This window comes from Protopterus annectens, chromosome 2.part1, assembly GCF_019279795.1.
Source record: "Protopterus annectens isolate FY-2018-M chromosome 2.part1, PAN1.0, whole genome shotgun sequence".
NCBI lineage: Eukaryota > Metazoa > Chordata > Ceratodontiformes > Protopteridae > Protopterus > Protopterus annectens.
In genome coordinates, this window is record NC_056729.1 from 617640796 (window position 1) to 617660826 (window position 20031).

Below are 20031 nucleotides of genomic sequence, written 5' to 3' on the forward strand. Positions count from 1 at the left end.
CCATCAGTATAATCATGCACACCACAGTGCTCCTTTACAAGTCATTAGTACAAGAAACGCCCCAGAACACAGTGTACTTGGCCTGCCACATATCCAATTCCCATTAAATAAACCCTGCTTTTAAAACAAAACTATCCTTTCTGCATCCTCTTATTGATGGATATAAAATGTTTTGATTATGACTTATTGCTAATGGTACACATTGCACTTGATGGTACCTTTGCTGCTGCACTACAGTCAGTCTGGTACAAATAATGATTTTAAGCATTGTGACTTGCAACTACATATTAGTTCACTGAACACTGGCTTGCAGGAATGCAGGCTAACACAAACAATTGGCTATAGCCATTTGTAAAGAGTTGCATAAACTAAGGGAGCATGGTGGAGAGGTACTGGGAATCACATTTATTATCTGGATGCATTCAATTCACTTTGTTTCTAGAACTGTACATACTCTTGTGTACTACTGCTACTTAAATGGTAATAATCCACTACCAACAGATGCTAGCTTTTCCAGCTGCAAGATGCAGAAGGGAGCCTTCTCTGCAAATCGCTGTTGACAAATGAATCTTATTTTCACATTTCATCACTCATTTAATGATGTTTACTTACTGCTCGTCAAGAGGGGGGTAAACTGCAGTTACAAAGTTTTATTTTCTGTGTTAGTAGACAGCTTTAAAAAATGGTTTAGTATGGCAGAAATTCTAGGTTATCAAATAAGCTGAATTAACCCATCAGCTTTGTCATCAGATGTCTACATCCAGTTCTTGATTTGCTTATCACATGTTTAACAATCCTGCACTGCATACAAATGTTATTAGTTATGTCCCCTCAAATTCCACACCTGTTTTTGAAGCTTCATAGTGTAAGTTACTCAACCACTTTCCCCAAGATGCTGCAAAATGAACTTTGTAAGCTCTGGTTCCACATCAATTGCCTGGATATTTGACAATACAGACATTGATGTGCAGGACAAGTGGGGTGCTGCACTCCCGAGATGCCATCCTTTGGCTGGGGTGTTAAACTGCAGTTCCAACTATCTTGGTGGCTCAGATGGATGTAAAAGCTCCCACAGCATAAAATAAAATGGGGTCATTTTATTAAAAAACAATTACAAAAACATTCAATAAAATACAACACCCTTACAGATTTATATTTCATCCACTACATCTTCAATGCAAACTATTTTTGCCAGAACAAGAATTTTACCATTATTGTACAACTTCTAAACAGTGCTGTTTCAGTTCATTTTTTTTATATTCCATACAGTATCATGTCAACATTTCACACAGCCCCTCTTACTATCATTCTTTCTGAAAATCTATGCGATTTGTGACAAATACATTTGTTTTCTCTTCCACATTACATCCTCTCCTTTTACACTGCCGCCTGCCTTACTCTATTTCACATTTGCTTTATTTGTCTTCTTTGTTGACTGGGAAAGTGACTAGGCATTGCCCCCTTTCAGTGGAGACCTGTGGAGAAAAGCTCCAGCAGTTTTACTTTAATTTACTTATGGTCACAGTTTTCTTTATACAGTTTCAAGTAGTAGGTAATTTAAAGTAGGTTTACAGAGGTGGTCAGTGTACACACGAGTTTATGAAGTTGACAATATTTGCATCAACTTTAGGATTTTTACCATTACATGTATGCAAAACATTTTTTTCCTGGTGTATAAACAAAGTAGTGATAACACTAGAAGTGGGGTCTTATGTTTATAGAGCAAGTTATGTTATATAGGCATTCCAACAAGAAAAATGTGTTAATGGTATTGGTAGAGAGGTAGGAAAAAGAAAATGTACTATAGGTGTTGGAATAGAATGAGTAGGAGAGTTGTTATTAGTACTGGTAGTCAGGTAACAGTAATACAGGTAAGGATACAGGATAGTGATGAGTCAGGACAGACTTGATTAAGGGAAAAGCCAAGACGTAGGAATGGCTAGGCAGGAGTGAAAGGAAAGTTAAAGTTGAGACGCTTTAATTGGCAATCTGCCTAAAGTCAGAAAGTGTTCCCCTCCTGAAACTTTTTGCCTTCTAAGCATACCCTATTTCTTTCCCCTTCACATATGTCCATCCAGCAATACTCTATTGTGCATACTAAAAGTTTCTACTACTACCATTTCTTTTCACTTCATGATCCATTAAATGAGCAAGTATTAACTAAAATATTGCAATTTGTTGCAACTTACATTGTGTATTTAAGCTGCAATAAACTATCACAATTGCAGAAATCATTTTGCACACCTTGATATATTCACCCAATTCCCTAGTGCTCTTTATTATAAAGGGAATATGCCACCCAAATTCTCAAACAACCCCCCCCCATATTACAGTTTCATTATTTCATACATGTTCCTCCTTCATTAGACCATGAAGCAGAATATCTGTACCTTGTTCACATAAGTTAATGCATTTATTGCATCTTTGTAAGCATCCCATAACTGAAACATTTCATAAAAACAATGTTCTTTCCAACCTTTTACACAGCATTAGACTAACAAATGTCCTGTGGTGGCCAAGGTGCCAAAACGTTTTTCATGAAAGGAGTTTTTTCTTCAGATCCATTCTTCACTTATGCCTAATTATGCACTTAATTTTCCATCCTAGTTCAAAAAACTTCATTATATTACAAGGAATACACTTTGGTTACACTGCCCAAATTTTCTCCACATCAATTTCATTTCCAAACTTATCCAACTTTCCACATTTCTAGCAACTCCCCATAATATGTGTGTGTATCGTCTTTGAAATATACCCTTTTATTCTATATCAAAACTTTACAAAAATATAGAAACTAAAAGTGGTGTACCTTACTTAACTCACCATTCTTTCCATACTAATGCAATATACCCATTTTGACAAGGTTCATTAGATTCCCCATCATCCATGAAAAGGTACTCCCATTAGTGGAGCTGTTAATCCTTCAGGAAGCAAGAAGCCCCTGCCAAATGCATACCATCATGTCATGTGTGTGTGTGTATTTGTAGTAGCTGTACTTCTTCTCATATGTCATTTTAACTTTCCTTGTATAACCTTTTTTTTAATCACTACTTAATTGCCCAGACATATTTTCAATGCCAATATGTACATCAATATAGAAAACTGGGTTCTGTAAATGTGATACCACCCAAGATACTGCTGACTCTGAAACCCAAGTTTCTACCTATATTTACTTGCAACCCAACTGATTTCAATATTCAAGTCTATTAATTACAATATGAAATGATATATGTTCGGCATTATACAGAACTCCCCCATTAAGAAACGTCAAAGTTAGCTACATATTCTACACACTTACATAAACCAAACAGAATGACTCAACTGGCAGTCTTGTCATATACCCCTCTGCGCAGGTAAAAGTTTCTCTATACAATACAACCATTAATATGGTTTGTAGAAATTGGTATACCTTTGTAACCAAAAATTTGCAACAGACCCTACTTGCAAAACATATCTAGTTCTTTCGGCTTTTCCCGGTTAGGGGTCGCCACAGTGGATCACTGTCCACTCATGATTGGCAGTGAGTTTTACAGTGTCGAGTTGCCAGCCTAGCACCCAACCTTCTACAGAAGGCGCACTTACGCACTCATGCCTATGGCCAATTTGTGTCCAATCCACCTACAGCACATCTGAGATGTGGGAGGAAATTGGGGCACCCAAGGAAACCCACGCGACCACAGGGAGGACATGCAGACTCCGCACAGAAGGCACCCCAGCAGAGGATCGAACAGGAGAACCTCTTGCTGTGAGGCAAGCAACGCTAACCGCTGCACCACCGTGGCCACCCCTACTTGCAAAACATATAATATTCACTAATCTTGAATAAGACAGCTTGTCACAGGCCTTTCTCAATATAGCTTCTGCATAATTCCTTCAAGTCCCAAACACAAACTACTGTTAAGTCTAACTATGACACACAACATGTTAAGCCTTAATCTTGTATTTCATTTGCTAATTATTCACTCTACTGTTCATTTTTTGCACCACACATGCTAATAGCTTACAGACACAATTTGAAAAATGTATTCAGTCAAATAAAATCCTCTGTCCTTTCAATATATCTACATAACTTTGTTTTAATTATTCCACTTTGAAATCATTTAAAGTACCTAACCATCTTAAAAATACACAGTCAAAACATTCCTTGCACTCAAACTATAGGCAGGGGGCAGGGATTAGTCTGTGGTCTAAAACTCCCATTCCAAGTAATCTTGTATACAAGCCAGACAAACCCAACACTGGCATTTACAAACTCATCCTTAATGTTAAGCATAACATAATTTGTTAGACAGCAGTATCCTTAATGGACAACATATTCCATTTTAACAACTTGTGGTGACTAACTTTTCACTATTCAGAAAGTATCTCTTAAGTGATCATGATATAGGAATCCCGTATAAGTTCTGGCGATAGCCTGCCTTTATTATACTACTGGAGTCGGCAGTTATGACCCATTAACTTGTCAGGGGCCATAGAAACAATGCCCACATCACCTGCTCTTCCTAAAGCATTCATGATTAGTGAAAAGACCATCCTAACCACCTTTGTACATCCCATGCATGCTGGAGTAGTTACCTTTCTCATAACGGTTTGACTTCTTTGGTAAGACTACCATTTAATCCATTTGTTTCTTTAGGCATGTAAACTGAGGCAGAGATTACAGTTTTGGACCTGAAACTAAAGTACAGTTGTGTACACTTACCATAACTGTAGATATTAGAGTGTATTCACTGTTGCAGTCATTACATTTGGGTTATCTGCCTGCAGTTAGCCCTCAGCCGGCCTGAATACCAGTGTCTTGGACTCCTGCGTGGGATGCTGTCTTCTTCCATGACGTCAGGTCATCAGGGGTATTAAACATGCAGCCGATGCCATTACATCAGATTTTCTTGCCCCAGATGTCAGGTGCCCCCACAATGGGAAGCAATTATATGTTATGGTACCCCTCCAACAAAAAGCAAATACACCAGAAACTTAAATACAACAAACAAGAAGGAAAGGTAGAGCCAAGAGAAGTCAGGGGGCTGGAGAGGGGGTAATCAGGGCTGCAACACTGAATACACTCGAACATCTACATTTATGGTAAGTGTACACAACTGTACTATGTTAGTGTTTCACTGTTGCAGCCATCACATTTGGGTTGATCCCCAAAGCTAAGGAAGGGAGGAGGAAGTTAAGAGAGCATTAGGGGCCAGCTATTAAGCCCTGCAAGACTGCAGTGGCAAAACCAGCTCTGGGTGTAGAAAAAATAGGCATGTGATAATGCCTGGTGAAAGTATGTACACAGCTCCAGGTAGCAGCTTCTAGGATGTCCCTGGTAGGGACACTTCTGAGAAAGGCTGTAGAGGTAGATGCAGCCCTGGTGGAATGTGATCTTATCCCCTGTGGGGTAGGTTTTCCATGGTGCTTATAGCACAAATTAATGCAATGGGCTATCCACTTAAAAATGGTTTGCTTTGAAATGGCCTTCCCCTCTGCCCTTGCAGCAAAGCCAACTAGCAGCTGTTCAGATTTTCTGAGAGGCTTAGTCCTGTCCAAACAGAATTTAAGTTATCTGTGCACGTCCAAAGAGTGCAGTATTCGTTCTTTGTTTTGTGGATTCGGGAAAAGGGTAGGCAAATGAATGGACTGATTAAAGGCCACTCTAGACACCACCTTGGGCATAAAGGATTGGTCCTAAGGGAAACCCTGTCCATATGGAAGATAAAGAAGGGCTCCACTGACATGAGGACCTGTAATTCAGACACTTCTAGCTGAAGTGATGGCTAGAAGGAAAGCCATTTTCCAAGAAAGGAATTTCAACTCTGCAGTTGCAGCTGGCTTAAAAGGAGGAAAAATGAGCTTTTCCAATAAAAAGTTAAGGTCCCAGGCAGGAGTAGGGGCTCTCCTTGGCACCTCTGAGGAATTGCTTTAGCAGGGATGAGAGAAGAGCGGTGGTTCAGTATTATAATGTGCTGAAATGGCAGAGGCGTGAATTTTAATAGACAAGAAGGATAGACCCTTATGGAGCATTTCTGTTAAGTACTGAAGAATATGAGGTAAGCTGGGCACCGTTGTGCCCATACCCAGAGTCTGGCTCCAGGAACAGTATCTTTTCCACTTTTCAGCATAGGATTTTCTAGTACTAGGCCTCCTTGCCTCCAGAATGACATCTAGAACCTGCTTACTGAGGGATGCTATTGGAGAGCTCAAGGAATTAGCCAGGCTGCAAGGTTCAGGGTTTGAAGCGGAGGGTGCGGAATCTGGCCTGCCTGCTGGGACAGCAGGGAAGGGGTCTCAGGCAGGTTCCAGCAGTGTCATACTGCGCAAGAGGGGGTACCAGTGCTGGCGTGGCCAGTCTGGTGCAATCAATATTGTCCTTGGTTTGTCCTGTTTGATCTTTAGCAGAACCTTCGAGAGGAGAGGCAGAGGGGGAAAGGCATAAACAGAGGCTTTCCCAGGTAAAGGACATGGCATCCACTTTCCAAGCTTGACTGTGGGAAGTCCTTGTGCAGAATTTGTCCAATTGGTAGTTCTGAGGGGAGGCAAACAGGTCTATCGCTGGGGTCCCTCATTTGTTCAAGAGGTTGAATATTTTTGGTTCCAGTTTCCATTCATGTGGGTCCATGAGATTTCTGCTTAGGTCATCTGCCAGCGAACTTAGCTTGCCTGGCAGGAATTCAGCTTGCAGATGCACTTGGTAGCTCAAGGCTGTGTTCTAGAGAGCCATGGCTAGTCTGCAGAGAGGGTGAGTGGGTTCCCCCTTGCTTGTTTATGTACCACGTAACTGTGGTGTTGTCTGTCTTCACCAATAATTGTTCTAGAAGAATGTGGTCCTTGAAGGCTGTCAGGGAATTCTGTTCAGCTAACACTTTTGGTGGATATGCAGGTGCATCTGTCTTGGGTTCCATTTGCCCTGAATGCACTGCCCTGCCAAGTGAGCCCCCATCCATAGTCTGATATGTCTGTTAGGGTTTGGGCAGCAGGGGTTAGAATGAAAGGGAGCCCCTTCTTGTGGTAGCAGGCCTCTGTCCACCAACGGAACTCTGTCTTTATACAAGGAATGATAGGAATCATTGACACCATAGGCTTTTTAGATACCATTGCAGTTTCCTCATATGCAGTCTTGCCTATGGAATTAGTTGAATGCAAGAGGCCATGAACCCCAGGGCTTGCAGAATTTTCCTTGCAGACAGCTGGGTCTTTGTAGCCAGTAGTTTTAAGTAGATTCTCAAACTTGTTTCTCTGGAGTGAGGAAAGCCATCTGGGAAGTTGTATTCAAGCTTGCTCCCAGGAATACAATTTGTTGGCAGGGTACTAGGTGAGATTTCTTTTCATTTATGGTGCCCTCAAATGAGTTTAGAAGTTTCTTTATGAATGCCAGATGTTTTAATAGCAATTCCTGGCTTTCTGCCTGAATCAATCGTCCAAGTATGGGTATATTTGAATATTTCTCTACCTGCAAAACGCAATGGCTGGAGCTAGACACTGAATACCCTGGGTGCAGTAGATAAGCCAAAGGGAAGTGCAGAGAACTGAAAGTGCATGGAGCCTGCCCTGAAGCGTAGGTAATTCCTGCAAGATTCCCTTATTGGAATGTGCAGGTAAGCTTCCTTTAAGCAAGGTTGCCAACCAGGCATCTTTGCCTATCATAGGAAGCAGCTGTTGAAGTGTTAGCATCTTGAATATTGGGATTAGCAAAAAAGTGTTTAGAATAGAGAGGTCCAGGATAGGACGCCAGGAGCAGTCTTTTCTGGGTACCAGGTAAAGTCTTGAATAAAAAGCTTGTCCCCTTTCTTCTGCTGGAACAGGTTGAATAGCCCTGATACGTAGAAGAGAGAGAACCTGCTGTTGAGCCTCTGCCCACTGATTTGAGGGTAGGTCTGGCCAACCGTTTGGGGTTGGTAGGGTGTGGTGGTGGAATCTGTATCCTTGGGAAACTATATTCAAAAACCATTTGTCCTGGGTAATGAATTCCCAGTTTTTTGCATGCAGGGCGAGCTTTCCTCCTAAGGGAGCAGGCAGTTGGAGCAGGGCTTGGAAAGGTTAAGTCATTGTGCCATTTTCCCGTAGGGGGTTGTCTTACTACTCCCTGCTTTGGAAGTGGGAGCCCCCCACTGCTTAGGCCTGTGCGTAGCCTGAGACTGTAACCTAGGTGGTCTGCTGATCCTGGGTTTGGACTGAAGGCCTGGAAGAGGCTGGAAAGGCCCAATTCTTTGAAGGCCAATGCCTATTAAATCTGGGAGGGTGTACTTGCAGGAAATCTTTAACAGTTTGCATAGATTTAGCTTTTTTTCTCCATCTTGAGGACTTCGGCTTTGTTGCCAAACAGGTGGTCTTGGTTTAAGGGAGCATCCAGTAATTTAGCTTCAACATGATTTGGCAAGTTTTGCTCCTTACGCCAAGCACACCCAAGTACAGACCCAGTGACAGCAGCCCTGCAAGATGCTTCTAAAGAGTCAAAACCACATTGCAAAGTATGTTTACCAACATGTTCTGCAGAATACATTAAATGCTATAATTCTTGTGTTCAGCACAGTCAGGAATCAACATCACTTTCTGTTTAAGTAGTCCCATAATATGCTGCTGGTACTTTAACATATGAAACTTGCAATTTAAAGCCCTAATGGCCAAAATAGCACAAGTATATACCTTCTTACCCAATCTGTCCAAGGCTCTAGAATCTCTATCAGAAGGGGTAGGGTTTTTGGCAGCAGTAGCCTTAATGCCCTTTGGTCCTTGGGAACTGATCTCTGGATCCACAGTAGGATTCTTGAAGAGGAACTTGAGAGTCGGGTTCTCTGCATAATACCGGTCAGGTTTTCTGAGAGCTGGAGGTAAAGTGTCTGGGGAAAGGCTCGATTCCAAGAAAGCATCATCCACAATGTCCAGAACAGGCGGAATAGCTAAAGGCCTGTGTTGAGGGAGGGGTAAGAATTCCCTAAGCCTCTTTTTGGAGTCAGAGTAATCCTGGCTTTCCCAGTGGAAATGCTCCCTAAGAGAGTGTGCAAGGTTTCACAGAAGAAAAATCCTCTGGAGGGGAAGCAGAGGGAATGGAATCCTCTGCATCAGAATCCTCATAGGTAGATATGGGCAAATCCTGGTAATCAGAACAAACAGAAATATCAGATTCCTGATCAGAAGGAAAATCAGTTCTAGGTCTCTTACAGGGGGAAGGCTGGCTTCCCCTAATTAAAGTAATAAGGTCTTCAGCCATTCTAAGAATTTGTTTAGGCATATGGGCCTGAGCATGCGGTTTGGATGTCTGTTTTCTAGGCGTGGGTCGAGTTTTAGACCTGGATGAAGAAGATGACATCTGCTTAAAATGCAAGTCTGTAGGCCTGAATACACCCTCAGAAGCCTGTGTCTGCACAAAGGCTCCAGACCCATCAAAGGTAGAGACATCTGCAGGTTCCATAGTCTAAGAAGTATCTCGCTGCATACAGGGCTCCGAATGGGTCTCAGTAGAGGCCTGCGAATCTGAAGTAGCAGATATCAGTGGCGGTGAAAGCGCCTCACTGAGTACTGGTGGACTGGCGACTAGCTTAACGGAAGCATCGTCAGCAGTTTTGGACCTATGCAGTCTTGTCTTTACCCTTACGGTTTTTCAGAATATTGGTAGTCAGATGGCTTACCGAAGCCATTTCTGGATAGTTATACAGAGAACCAAAAAAATTTGCTGCAAATAACAGACGACAAATAGTTTGGGGGTTGAACAAGGCACAAAAGGGACATTGTGGTCTGGGCCTAAGCAAGAAATGCAGTACGAATTAAAATCTTTGAGATATTTGCTTTCCACAGGTAATGCAATTGTTAACTTTTACTGACATAGGTTAAGAGAAAGAAAAGGGATCCCCAATGGGGTACTTAAGACTTCGGTTCCGAAACCCGAAAATGAAAATTTCAGGAGTCTGCCAACCAGCACTTACAAATTGCTTCTGCTTCGGGCACCGCGTGGCAAGACAGACTGGTGCAATGGCATCAGCTGCTTGTTTTATACCCCTGACGTCATGGAAGAAGAGACAGCATCCAATGCAGTAATCCAAGACTCTGGTATTCAGGCCGGCTGAGGGCTACCTGCAGGCAGATAACCCAAATGTGAGGACTGCAACAGTGAAACACGAAGAACATCAGAAATAAGTTTCCTTGTCAGAATCAAGAGAGATTAAACAGGGTGTTTTAATACAGCATTTTAACGTAAGGATTGCTGGAGAAACCACCTCTTGCATAGGAAGAGTAGGCATTCAGAATACATCTTTCCACAAACAGTGAAGGGATAACTTCATGCATCAAGACTTTGTACTGATACAGGGACTTATGAACATGAGAAAAGTACAGTTTTGTACCTACCATAAATGTAGATGTCCGAACTGGATAGCATCTGCAGTCATAACAACTGGGTTGTCCTGTCGTCAGGCAGCCCTTCAGTTGGTCGGATTCCAAAGTCGCATTCCACCCGACGTCATCTCTGTTGGTCTTCGGGTATAAAAGCATCAGCCGACGCCATTTTCCTCAGTGTTTCTTGCCCCAGATGCCAGTAGCCCTGTTGCAGGCTAAAATTTGGATAGATGCCAGTGTTTCCAAATAGATAGAAGTAAACACAACAATAAGCATGTATGTGCATATATACAAACAAATACACCATAAAAGACTCCCCCCCAACAGCTAGCTATTAGGAGGGTAAACACCCTAGGAGTACCACAGAGGGGAAGGAGGGAGGGTAATCCTGACTGCAGATGCTATCCAGTTCGGACATCTACATTTATGGTAGGTACAAAACTGTACTATGTCCTTCATGGATGCATCTGCAGTCATAACAACTGGGTAGAATACCATAGCCAACTAGGGGAGGAGGATAAAAGTAGATTATGGTGCGTTTAGGATCCCTTGCAGTACAGCAGTGGCAAACCCTGCTCGGGATCTGGAATATAGAGGCAAATTATAATGCTTGGCAAATGTATGCACGGAGGTCCAAGTAGCCGCCTCAATAATGTCTTTGGTTGCCACAGGCTGTGGTAGTGGCTGTTGCCCTTGTAGAATGAGGTCTTATGTTCTGTGGAATTGGTTTTCCATGGAAGGAGTAACAGAATCGTATGCAATTTCCTATCCATTTGGAGATTGTCTGTTTGGAAATAGCTTTTCCTTCCCTTCCTGTTGCATAGGCTACAAAAAGTTGGTCAGTCTTTCTGCTATTTTTGTTCTGTCCAAGTAGTAGCGTAGCTGTCTATGTACATCCAAGTTACGCAGGATTCTTTCGCCTCTGTTTTGTGGGTTGGGAAAGAAGGTAGGCAGGTGGATTGCCTGGTTTAAAGACACTCTGGATACCACCTTGGGCATAAATGTAGGATTAGTCCTCATGGACACTATCTTGGTGGAAGATTAGGAAGGGTTGCACTGCCATTAAGGCCTGTAGTTCTGAAACCCTCCTTGCTGAAGTAATTGCCAGTAGGAAAGCAGTTTTCCATGACAGGTGTTGTAGGTCTGCTGTTGCTGCTGGTTCAAAGGGTGATAGTGTCAACTTTTCTAGCACAAAGTTTAAATCCCAAGCTGGTAATGGTGGTTTCCTTGGAGGTTTTACATTCTTGATTCCTCTGAGAAACTGCCTGAGCAAAGGGTGCGAAAAAACAGGTGGATCAAAGCTGTATTCTGCTGAAATAGCTAATGCATGTATCTTGATGGAGGAGTAGGACAGGCCTGAATGAAGAAGTTCGGCCAGATACTCCAGAATGTTAGGCATATCTATGTTTGACACATCTTTTCCTCTTTCCGTACTCCAAATGACAAACCTTTTCCATTTTCCAGCATAGTTCCTTCTTGTTGAAGGTCTGTGTGCTTCAAGAATAATGTCTTTAACTCTTTGGGAAAGTTCTGGATTAGCTGCTGCTATGTGATGTTCCATGCAGTCAGTTGCAACGTTTTTAGGTTTGGATGTATGATGCTGTAGTTGTTCTGAGTTAACATCAAAGGCATCAGGGGTATTGGCCACATATTGTTCCGAGACATGCTCCTCAGTAGTGGGTACCAGTGTTGTCTTGGCCAGTTCGGAGCTATCAGGATTATCCTTGGACGTTCTTCCTTGATTTTCAGTAGTACCTTGTGTATCAAAGGAAGAGGTGGGAATGCATATGCTGTTAGGCCTTTCCAGTTGAAGGAGAGCGAATCCACTTTCCATGCTAGTGGGTGGAATGTCCTTGTGCAGAATTTTTTGAGCTGGTGATTGAGAGGTGATGCAAATAGGTCTATCTGTGGCATTCCCCATTTCCTTGAGATGGTCTTGAAGATGTCCGGGTGCAGCTTCCATTCGTGGGCATCCGGTGGTTCTGCTTAATATGTCTGCTAGAGTATTGTCTTTCCCCGGTACAAATATTGCCTGTAACTGGATGTTGTAGCTGAGTGCCAGGGTCCACAGCTCCAAGGTCATTCTGCATAGGGGTATGAATGAGTGCCTCCCTGTTTGTTGATGTACCACATGACTGTGGTGTTGTCTGTCCTTATCAACTGGCCCTCTGAGAAATGGTTTGAACTTTTGGATTGCCAGTTTTACTGCCAGCATTTCTTTTAGGTTGATGTGCAGGTGAAGTTGATCCTGTGTCCACAATCCTTGCACGCATTTGTCCAGCATGTGGGCCCCCCATCCTAGGTCTGAAGCGTCTGTTGTGATGGTCTGGCTTGCTTGACATCTGCGAAAGGGTAGGCCTGGGTTTGACTGGCATGCCTGAGCCCACCATAGGAACTCCTGTTTTAAGCATGGAATTAGTGGGATTTCTGTTTCTAGACTGTGCCTGTGTTGGGACCATAAATTCTTTAGGAACCACTGTAGTTTTCTCATATGTAGTCTGGCAAATGGAACAAAGATTATGCATGATGCCATGAAGCCCAAGGCCTGCAGTACTTTTCTTGCTGTTAACTTGTTCAGTTTTGTTAGTGCCGAGAAGTAAAGAGGAAGTTCTTTTTGTTTTTCTGTAGTCAGGAATGCCATTTGTTTTACTGTGTCCAATTCAGCCAAGAATGTCCTTGTTTGGGATGGTATCAGCCTTGACTTTTGTAAATTGACTGTGTATCCCAGTGCTTGTAGCAAGTAAATGACCCTTTGTAAATCTGTTGTCAGCTTGCGTTTGTTGTCCCCTTGTAGCAGGCAGTCGTCCAGGTATGGGTAAATTTGAATTCCCTGTAGTCTGCAATGGCGATTACTGATGCCAGGCATTTTGTGAATACTCTGGGCAGTAGATAAGCCAAAGGGCAATGCTGAGAATTGATAGTGCTCTGATCCTGCAAGAAATCTGAGGTATCTTCTGCAGATTGGTCGAATGGGGACGTGCAGGTATGCCTCCTTGAGATCTAGAGTTACCAGCCAAGACTCCTTGCCCAGCATGGGAAGAAGTTGCTGTAGGGTCAGCATTTTGAATTTTGGGACAATGATGTATGTATTTAAGGTGGACAGGTCGAGAATTGGTCTCCAACTTTTTCCTTTCTTGGAACTAGGAATAGTCTGGAATAGAACCCCTTTCCTTGCTCTGCTGTTGGCACTCTTTCCACAGCTCTCATGTTTGCTAACTCCATTATCTGGGAGCCTCTGTTTTTGATTTGGAGGTAGATTTGGCATTCCTCTTTTGACTGGTAAAGTGTGGAAGTGAAACCGTAACCTTGATCTATGGTTTGTAAAATCCACTTGTCTTTTGTTATGTAGTGCCAGTTCTTTGAAAATAAGGTTAACTTTCCGCCTAGAGGAGCTGCTATTTGTTCCCTGGTAGGCGGATTTAGGTTAAGTCACTGTGGTTGTGCTGATGTAGTGGCAGTGGCTGTGTCTGTGCCTCTGTTGTTACCTTGCCACTGTCGTCCTCTGTAGGCACCTCCTCTGGATTGGTTTCTGCCTCTGAAACGTCTATTCCTGCCCCTTTGAAATTTTGTGGAGTCAGGAAAGGACCAATTTTTGGCAGGCCAGTTCCTGCTAAACCTTGGGGGTTGAACCTGCAAGAAATCTTTAACAGTTTGAACAGATTTTGCCTTTTCTTCCATTTTCTTCATAACCTGCTGGGCAGGTGTACCAAACAAACTTGTCTTGTCCATAGGAGCATCTAGCAGCTTAGCTTTAACATGATCCGGTAAAGCTTGTTCCTTTAGCCATGCATGCCTTCTTATCACTGTGCCTGTCATGGCTGATCTAAATGAAGCCTCCAGTGCATCATAGCCACATTTTAAGGAATGGTTGCTAACCTGTTGTATGTTATTTACCATCTCTAATACATATTTCTTATCAAGAGATTCATCAGTGGTTAGTTTTTTAGTTAACTGAACAAGCATAAACTCTTGGTATTGTATCATGTGAAACTGACAGTTTAAAGCTCTAGCTGAGAGAGTAGCTGAAGTGTAGACCTTTTTACCCCATCTGTCTAATGACCTTGCTTCCCTTTCAGAAGGAATAGGGTTTTAGCTATGGTCGCTACTGCCTTGGGACCCTGGGATATAGTTTCTGGGTCTGCAAGTGGGGCCTTGTAAAGGTGGTGATGAGTATCTGGCACCCTGTAAAATCTGTCTGGTTTGGCAGGGGCTGGGGGTAAAGAATCTGGAGCGGGGCAAACATCATTGAAAGCATCATCCACCACAGAGAGAACAGGAGGTATAGCTAAGGGCCTGTGTTGTGGGAGGTGCAGAAAAGTCCTAAGTCTTTTTCTGGAGTCTGAAAAATCCTGTTGCTGCCATTGGAACTGTTCTCGCATGGCATGCAAGGTTTCCCCAAAGGAGAATTCTTCTGGTGGGGAAGGAGCTGGAATGGATTCTTCAGCATCAGAATCTTCAAAATTGGAGAAGGGAGCCTCTGGCTGGTCAGTTATGTCTGATTCATCAGCAGAATCATCAGAGGACACTGGCTCAGGTGGCTCTGCCCTAGGTCTCTTCTCTGGGGGCTGAGAGGCCCTGTCTGGGTGAGATTGAGATCCTCTAATTAAAGAAATTAAATCTTCTGCCAAAGTAAGCATTTGAGAACTAGAAGAGGGCCTGGATGTGGGGTTTAACAGGCACTGTTTTAGTAGTCTTGGCTGCTTTAGAGGCCTTAATGGATATGGCTGCTGGAGGCCTAGCAGCACCACGTGCTGGGGTAGAGACATCCAAGGGGATGGTGTCTGATAAGTCAACCACCGTAGTGGGCAAAATTTCTGAGGTCGATTCAAGAATTGTAGCAGGGGCCTCAGTTGTAGGAATAGGTTCAGCTGTACTTTGATCAGTTTTCTCGGTTTTTGCTTAACCATGGTTTCGGCTGTCGGTCTTTATTTTTGGTAGATTGGGTAGTCGGAGGATCCGACGGCATAATGAAAACAGAACCGAACTGTTCTGCAACTCCGAGTTGAAAGAAGCACAGGCCGAACAGGCTGCTACGTCGTGGGCTGGGCCTAAACAAGGTAGACAGTAAGAGTGGAAATCTTTATGAGGTATTTGTTTCCCACAGGTTAAACAATTGTTAACTTTTCTGACATCGGCTGAGGCAAGAAAGAGTCCCAGTCTTGAAGTAATCTCTGGATCCGACCGACCGGCACTTGCGAACAGCTTCTGCTTAAAGACTGAGGAAAGTGGCGTCGGCTGATGCTTTTATACCAAGACCAACAGAGATGACACAGGACAACCCAGTTGTTATGATTGCAGATGCATCCATGAAGGACATCAAACCCTTATGTAATTTTCAAGAATGAGGATATAGGACAATCCGTTACATACCATGGAGACATTAGGGCTAAGGAATATGCAAGGACGCCCCTTCTTTTCTGATAAGTTGGACAATATTGGGGATAACCGAGAATGTTAAGTAGAGCATCCTATCAGATGTTTACTTACATATAGTTAGGATGTCTCCCAAATATGTAACAGAAAAACTGGTCTGTTCCAACTGTAGATGATAATTTGAAATGTACAGCAGGGGAGACACCTTGTTTTTGTTTCAAAAATCACATGAATCTTAAGAAGCTGCTCTGTTACAAGAATGTGAAGAGATCAAGTTTTCAGCCTTTAAGGAAAGGCACTTTTTCATATGGAAGATGCAAGGCTTGTAATAGCATCAATACCACTAATGAATTCATACACCCAAATACTCTCAAAAGATACTGGTTTAATAAATATGCTGATTGCAGTAACAGGAATGTGACTTATGTTGCTATGCATACCTGCTGTTCTTGTTATTGTACTGGTAAAACCAACAGACCTTTCGAAGAATGTATCCTTTGCCATATGAACGACATCAGAAACACAGCACATTATGTCCAATCCTGACCATACGTTTTTGTTTTCAGCATTAGAAATGGTTACTGAAAGCAGTGGTCAAGTTTCTGGGTGCGCACAGACAGTAACCCTACCTTTGACCACCATGTGGCCACAGGGGTGTGGAAATCTTTATGTTACACTACTTATAAGGGCATGGCATCTCGATCCAAAGTGGTCAATATTCCACTGTACTCCACCCAGAGTACAATGCTCCCTTTGGTATGTACCTAACCAGGCATACGCAGAAACTACAATGACCTCAAAGGTTCCTTCCAAAAAGGATACAAGGCATAACAAACGACTTATGCAGAGCACCTTACAGACCTTTCCCTCTACTTAGATCACCCCTTGGCAATATAGGAGACTATGTCTGGCTTACAAGGCATCCGCAAACCCCATGCTTATGAATCTCCTACATATTCGTAAGTCAGTGTACAAAGTCTAAAGACCTGAATTTTGTCTGTGACAAACAGAACATGCCGGAGAGGCAGATGTGTCCCAGAGACTGCCTTTCCTATGGAACAGGCTTCCCATCCATGTGGAGTTAAGTTTCTCTATTACCCAGTTTAAGCACAACCCTAGACACATGGATGGAAAATAGGAAATTCACACCAGACCTGACACCCATGTTCCTTATGGACAGAGGTAGCTTATAAATGCCTGGCCTCAATGCCCTATTTGAATGCAAGACATCATTCTTTTGGGAAAACTTGGCTAGGCTTAGAAAGGCCCCTTGGGTTGTTAGCCTAGTAACAGTCTATGAATCTATGATGTTAAAAAAAATTGACTGTATTTGAGCTAATCTGTGTTGACAGTATCCCTCAGTCTCCCTGAACATGAGCTGTAGGCTCAGTGGGACCAACAGATTAACAAATTTTGAACAAGCAAATGGGATATATATATATATATATATATATATATTTTTTGTTGCTGTTGAACTGGTCTGTAAATTTGTGTTACTAGACACCATAAGTTAATGCTAGACAGACCTATGCTGAGCAGACTAGTTTAGGTCACAGACTATCACAACCCAGGCTGCTTTCACAAGTGTCATCTAACTACATTGTGATTTCCACAAGTCTAGGAAGGCTTTATTTGTGAAAGAGTTTGACTGTAATATTAGGTTAACATTGACAGTACCATGACCGGTTAGGTTTTCAGCACAGACAAGGTTCAGGGTCCGATTCTGATCTCTTGTTATAGTGTGCAGACAATTCCTAGTACTTGTCTAGGGACCTATTTTACAACCATATGTGATAAATTGAAAGACTGTAGGCTTACAAGTATTGTACTTTGTATATCGCTATTCTCAGTTGGCTTTAGTGCTATTTGTCCCAAATAATTGGCTGTCAAAAATAAACATCTCTGCTTTTTTTTTTTTTACATGCTGTTGAGTGTGTTACTTATTAACTGTAGCTGGATAGTAAAACCTTCCATAAGGATTGCATTTTCACAGACTTATCCTTATTTTTATTCAGGAAATTCTCATGCAGTGTAGGGAAGCAACCTGTGTTTGTACATTTCACCACAACACTAGCATCAATACATGACTACATGGTTACTATATGTGCAATATCCCTCCTTGTAAATAGTCTTACAGTCAAATGTTATGAAACACTGCCGATGCACAGGAAGGTGAAGAAAAGGAAGACAAGAGGCATGAAAAACTTGAATAGGCTAGACATGACAGCTTCATTTCATTACAAAATGCACTCTACAAATGAGCTCAGAATACACAACTACATTAGCAACAGCAAGAGAGAAATGGGACACTGATGTAGCCATATCTTACACATACCTTGTGGCACAAGAGCAAGCAAGCAGCATAAGACAGCAACAAGTGCTACGTAATACAGAGATCCCTGACAGCAGGCAAAAGAACACACAAAAAAATAATCTATACAAAAGTGGTAACATTTTTCCTGGCATAGGGAGAACAGTTCTCTAGATCTCACCATCAGGATAATGACACTGTAAAGGCACTTCAAAACAAGGCAATAAAATGGTACATTAAATGGCGTATTGTCCAAGCAAAGACCAAATGCAAAAATATGAACAAAATAAAAGAAAGATGGCTGAGGGAGACCTGCTGTTAATGGAATCCAAGTGAAGAAAGGCCAAGATGGGGGGGGGGGGGGTGGGGTGTGCATCAAGCTGAAGTTACAAAACAGCTCAAAGAGCACCCAAAAATGAATTTCCCAGAAAATGTGGTAGATTAGCCTAGCCTTTCTGATGACATGAATAAGGACAAACCTAAATATTTTGATTTACAGAGACAGATTATCTGTAGTTTCAGTAACCTGGGTCAAAACACCAGTTACACTGCTGTAGGGTTGGTTATGGTGGTAAGACAGTGACAGTGGCTTGGCCTCCCGAGACTATTACTGCTGCAAAAGCATCCACTGGTGCATGCCAGGTCTTGGGTTAAAGATTTTTGGTGACCACTGCAACAAACAAGTATGCTGAAACAGCATCCTGAGGCAGCAAGCAAGGGGATGGAACTATAGTGATGTCACATGTAATAGACTGCACATTAATGTGCTTGTGTGTGGGTGGGGAGGAAAGTTCAGATACATCAATGAATTTCACATCGGGGGGGGGGGGGATCATGGTGACATCTACAGAAGTGGTCCAAGGTGCACTAACCATGGTAGGCAAGTAGGTATTACTGGAGCATACAACTGAGTAAGAATGTCATTAGGGACACAACTTTGAGCCCTGCTTTAAGATTTGGTGTCAGAACATTTAACAGTGGTAACCAAAGATTTCATCTAATATGAAAGACCAAGCAAAAACAGACTAAGCAGAAGCTATTTTGCTGATATTATCAGAGAGCTGCCTCACAGTGCAATAAAAACACAGGCAAAGGGTAGCGCAGCAAAACCATTTGGTTCAGGACCCAGAGTCTATTAATCGAGGGGAAGACAGACTGGAAATGGTCTGGGAAATGTAGTGGAGAGTTTTCTGAAGACAGTGAGGGATTTATCAGAATCAGTGATATGGCAATCAAATGCCAGTGTAAAGACCGGCTAGTAGTCATATCTCAACCTATGCCTCAACAGCAGGATTGTGATGGCAAGGAATAGAGTGCATTCAGGCAGCAGCTGGAGGACATAAGATAAAGTAGGCCAACATGAGTGGTGCTGATAATGGGGGACCTGAACATTCATATTGGGACACATTGAATAAGATCTGAAGACTACCACAGTCCACATCCACATGGGTGGGCAACAGAAGTAATGGACAGGCCATTCAAGACTTCTGCCTGGCAAATGGCTAGATGATTGCAAGCACATGGATAGGAGAGAGAGAAAGCGCGCGTCAGACACACAGTTACAAGATTAAATACAAGCATGGCCACCAAACAGTTCAGGCATACTTCACCATAGTAAGGAAAAGTCATTGGGGTAGAATCAGAAATTGAAAGTCACACCCGTGAAACAATCATCCCACAGCATAAACCACAGGTGGGCAAAGTCAGCTGCAAGCAGTGGTCAGAGAAGGCACGGAGGTCTGAGCCTAGGCTGAAAGCCTGGAAATTGACTAGAGCAAAAGCAAACTAGTTCAAGGAACTATTACAGCTCTACCTATTTCCTCCTCTTTCTGAGACGCTAGAGTCAAGGACGAATGCAGCATCTCAAAAACAGAATGTGTGAAGACTACATAACAGAGACAGATGTTGAAATAAGGAACATAAACAAAAATGGTGGTGGAAAGCGGAAGTCCAGGAACTTAGAAGAAAGAAGTGTTATGGAAAAAATTTGAAAGAAGATAGATCGGGATAAGAAGGAATACTGGTTGGCT